Source organism: Microtus ochrogaster, chromosome 1 (genome assembly GCF_000317375.1).
Source record: "Microtus ochrogaster isolate Prairie Vole_2 chromosome 1, MicOch1.0, whole genome shotgun sequence".
NCBI classification, from domain to species: Eukaryota; Metazoa; Chordata; class Mammalia; order Rodentia; family Cricetidae; genus Microtus; species Microtus ochrogaster.
This window is the reverse complement of record NC_022009.1, coordinates 75,273,436-75,278,688: the sequence shown is the minus strand read 5'-3', so window position 1 is coordinate 75,278,688 and position 5,253 is coordinate 75,273,436.

The window sequence follows — 5,253 nt, the reverse complement described above, 5'->3', positions numbered from 1 at the left end:
CTAAGTCTTCTTCTTCTTCTTCTTCTTCTTCTTCTTCTTCTTCTTCTTCTTCTTCTTCTTCTTCTTCTTCTTCTTCTTCTTCTTCTGGCCACTGTGTAGGAACAAATTTGTAAAGCTTCAGTGATTCAGCTAAGTAAGCACAGATTAATATCATAACTTGGATGAATATTGAGTATGCAGGCTCTTTTCATTTTCCTTCTTTTTCTTTCCTTCTTTATTTCTTAGAAGAGCGAGGATTATTAGGAGAGAAATACAATTCTCATAGACCTGTCATTCCTGAATTTAAGAATCATAATATTGACTTACTAATAGTGACCTTAGACATCTGGGATACATATTAGAACCGTGTCAAGCCACAAGCTTGAATTCCGCTAGCTTCAGGTTTCCTCGCTAATATGAGAAATGCATATACCAATTCAAGCTTTTTGGTTCTTTTTAACTTTAATTGATTTAGCTCTAACATTTATTTGACAGTTGCTCTGTGCCAAGTGCCATGATAAAATTTTTGGTTACTCTATCCTCTCAATGTGGCTTAGAGGTAAGATTTGCTATGATCCCTGATTGAGCTTCTTGTCACAAAATACCCAAGGCAATTAACTTATAAACAAGAAAGGTTTCTTTGGACCCGCAGGATAGGGTTTTCAGGCCACCATCACTCCAAACTCCCATCACACTCAAAGCCCACAGTGCCACAAACACGTTTCTGCATTAACCACACCAGCAAGAGTAAAAGTTTAATGAGAGTTAAGTTGTGTGGGATGTGGCCCATGAGGAAGCCAAGCATCTGTGCGAACATTCCCACAGCTTCAATTTTGTGAGCAGGCAGCGTCCTCGGGAAGTCTTCACAAATGCCGAGGGGGTACTGTGTTGAGTTTAGTTTAGCTTTAAATTTTTATTGCCTTAGCTTTATGTGATATTCTTGGAGATACTGCCATTCTGAAAGTGCTCCCCCACCCCACCCTTTTTATTTTTCCCACAGCAATAAAAGAGGAAGTACAAATGACCAGAGAAACTTCTAAGGAATAAACCTCATCTTGAACAATGGGGATACAAAAGTCGTTCTAAAGGTGTGCTTATAGACTGAAATCAGCATTGAGATGGTAAATCCCCGGGGCACACAGCGGTGGCGGCTGCATAACAATGCCCATGTGCCAGTTTTCATCCAATATAGAACATGTTAATACAATTAGTGTGGCTATAATAACATATGCTCAAACCAGTTAGGAGAATGTCACCTGTTTTCTCACACTAAGAGTTAAGCACACAAGGGGAGGGGAGGGGGGTGGGGATGAGCGCATGAGGGAATGAAATGGCCTAGATGGGGAAGGGCAGAGAGCGAGAGCAAGGAAAGAGATATCTTGGTTGAGGGAGCCAGTATGGGACTAGCATGAAACCTGACACTAGGGAAATTCCCAGGCATCCACAAGGATGACCCCAGTTATTACCCTAAGCAACAGTGGAGAGGGTGCCTGTACTGGCCTTCCCCTGTAACCAGATTGATGATTACCCTAATTGTCACCATAGAACTTTCATCCAGCCGCCAATAGAAGCAGATGCAGAGATCCACCGTAGAGCACTGGGTCAAGCTCCCAGAATCCACTCAAAGAGAAGGAGGACCAATAATATGAGCACAGGGGTCAAGACCATGATGGAGGATACCCACAGAGACAGCTGATCTGAGCTATGGGAGCTCACTATCTCTAGACTGAGAGCAGAGGAACCTGCATAGGACCAAATTAGGCCCTCTGAATGTGGGTGACAGTTGTGTGGCTGTGGCAGTCTGTGGGGCCACTGGCAGTGGGACCAGGATTTATCCCTAGTACTTGAACTGACTTTTTGGAACCCATTCATTATGAAAGGATACCTTGCTCAGCCTGGATATAGTGGGCAGGACCTTGGTCCAGGCATCAAAGTGATGTATCAGACTGTTGATTCCCCTTGGGAAGCTTTATTCTCTTTGAGGAATAGATGGGGGCGCTGGGGTGGAGGGAAGGTGGAGCAGGAGGAGGAGGAGAGAAAGCTGGGATTGACATGTAAAATGAGAAAAGATTGTTTTAAAAAAAAATAAGAAAAAAACCAAGTTACACACATAAGCAAAAAATTACAAAAATATCATCTTCTATGAAGTTTTTATCTTGATTTTAATTTATTCATGGTTTATATTTTTGAGAGAGAGAGAGAGAGAGAGAGAGAGAGAGAGAGAGAGAGAGAGAGAGTCACCTTGTAATTCTGACTGGTCTGGAAACTCACTATGTAGACCAGGAGGTTTTGAACTCACCGAGTTCTGCCAGATTCTGCTTCTAAAATGGTGGGGTTTAAGATATGGATTAAAGGGATATACAGCCTGACTTGTTGGGACTCACTACAGCTTACATGGCAAGATTTTTAATTCCTTCCCTTTTTTATTTATGTTTTATTTGGGCGAGGTACAGGGGCAGAGGGCAAATTCAAAGGGATGGGAAATGAATGGAATCAAGATACATAATGTAAAAAACACGCGAAATATATAAATAAATAGTAATGATAGTGCCTACAAAAAACAATATGTGCCACCTGCCTGGATTTTTTTTTTAATTCAGCATTTTCATTGGATGGAAGGCCTAGTAGCCAACATGTGGGCTTCCATCTCCAGTTATAAGTTAGTGTGCTTGGAGTGAGCAGATCTTTGTGTAAGCGCACCTCACCTCCCTAAGGAGGTGAGCAATGGCTGTGTCTAACTCCGTTGAATTAGCAGTTTCTAGGCCATCTCTGTTTATCCAAAGAATAACAAGTAAATTAGACGTGACTTATAAGACTGACAAGCACACTGTTGCCCGATTTTGTCATTTCGGTGGCTGAGGAAGCAAACCAATTGTGCAGATGCAATCAATGTTTTGTTATCTGGGGGCTGATGTGAGTGAGAGAGTCCGAAAGAACAGCCTAAGTATATTTAGCCAAGCTGAAGACACAGTTGAACTTTCGCTGTGCCCATTGAGTTTCTCTCTATGAAAGGCAAAGAAAGATAGCTTAAAAAAAATTAGAGATTCAGATGAATTCAGAACTAGAAATAAATCCTTTTCTTGTACTAAGGATTGGTTAGTGACCAAGTCAGGCTGCATACCTGTCTGTACTACCCCGTGTGCTGGCAAGCTTTATGTCAGCTTAATGCAGGCTATAATAATTTGAGAGATGGGAACTGGATTGAGAAAATGCCTCCATAAGATAGGACTGTAAACAAGCCTACATTGGTGATTGATATGGGAAGGCCCAGCCCATTGTGGTCCCATCCCTGGACTGGTCCTGTGGTCGATAAGAAAATAGGATGAACAAGCCACGAGGAGTAAGCCAGTAAGCAGCTCCCCTCCGTGGCCTCTGCATGCGTTCCTTTCTCCGGGTTTCTGTCCTGTTTGAGCCCTTGTCTCGACTTTCTTCACTGATACAGTGATGTGGAAGTATAAGACAAATAAACTCTTTCCTCCCTGCCTTGCTTTCAGTCCTGGTGTTTTCTCACAGTGATGTGTCCTTAGCTAAGACACCAGGCACTGGACAGACCTACACAGGTAAGGCAGGGAACTGGAGGAGAGCAGAGCAATTGTAGAGGAAGATAGAAAGCGCCTGCCCTGGGGACTCCAGCAATCGGTGCCTGCGATCCCTGGCTCACTCGAGTCCAGCCGCAACTTATATTTCTCAAGGTCTACAGAGTTCTTTAAAATATTATATTTCATAAAAACACCAAAGGAGTAGAGATGCAGTTTTTAATTCCCATAAATAACAAACAAACTAAACAAAACTCGGGAGTCTTGGAAATGAGACATGAGCATACAAGTAACATTGACGTCATGTCTACAAGCTGTGTGTTCCGGGTACCACAATACCTAGCCCTCTTACAATGCTTTGAGTCACAGACTTGTTTGACAGTGTTAAGAGTCTTTGCCCACTTCTTCATGGGCTGCTCCATTCCTCCAACATCTGCCTTATACCTTACTGCACGAACTCGGATTCACATTTTGACCACTAGTCAAGACATGAACCCCTGATCCAAACTCAGTCAGTTAAGACTTCCACCCATGAGACAACATTGCATGTGAAAAAGTTAAAAAATAAAAAAATAAAAAAATAAATAAATAAGTAAGTAAGTAAGTAAAAAAGAGAGAGTCGAAGGGAGGAGACAAAGAGAAAGACTGAAGCCACAGGCTCCTTTGGAACTAAAAAAGGCTGGTTGTGGTGGTGGCTCACAGCAGTAAGATATGCTAAAGAGGTAGAGACAGGAGGATCACACATTGGAGGCCAGCCTGGACTGGAGAGGTGGCTCAGTGGTTGAGAGTACTTGTTGCTCTTGCAGAGGACCCCAGCTCAATTCCAGTACCCACATAAGCACACCCACAACTATCTGTCCAGTTCCAATACTGTCTACTGACCTCCATAGACACCAGACAGGCACGTATGTGGTGCACAGACATACATGTGCCGCGGCGGACATGTGGAAGTCAAAGGAAAACTTTCAGGAATTTGTCTTCTTCCACCATATAGGACCCGGAGTTCGAACTTAGGTCCTTAAGCTTGGGAGCAAGTGCCTTTGCCTACTGAGCCGTCTCATTAGCCCCCCTAACCCATGTTCTTGTAAACTGATTTTATTGACTATTAGCTTTGATTATGCTAAAACAATCTTTGATATGTATAGGATAGCCTTCGCGTGACTGTTAAGCACGGGGCTGTTACACAGAGATCTAGAAAGTTCTTCCTCTCTCGCGGCTGAAACTCTCACCTCACTGAACAGCATCTCCCCTTCCCAGCTGCTCTACTTTCTGTTTCGGTTAAGTTTACCTACTTCAGTTAGCTCCTCTAAATGGGATCATGTGACAGACAGCCTATATGATGAGAAATTGCTCCGCTATAGGAAGGAAGGAACAGACATCCGTCATACACTATAACATGAGTGGAACTCGAAGACATGACTTACCAAGAATCCAGCCACAGAAAAGACAAATACCACAAATCCAGACTTTTTAAAATTGTGGGCTATGATTTAAACATACAAGTGTACTTTCTATTTACTTACATTTTAAGTTCTGAGACACTTCTACTGACATGTGTCTGGCGTGTACTTGTACGGTTATGTAATAAGCAAAAGAAACAAATAACTGCATGCTGGAATCTTCATTATCCAGTCTGAAAACAGAACATTCCTAATACCTTTGTCACCAGCTGTATGTCACGTGCTGACTGCATCAGCTCTCCGGATAGCAATTTGGTTTTCATTATTGACCTAACACG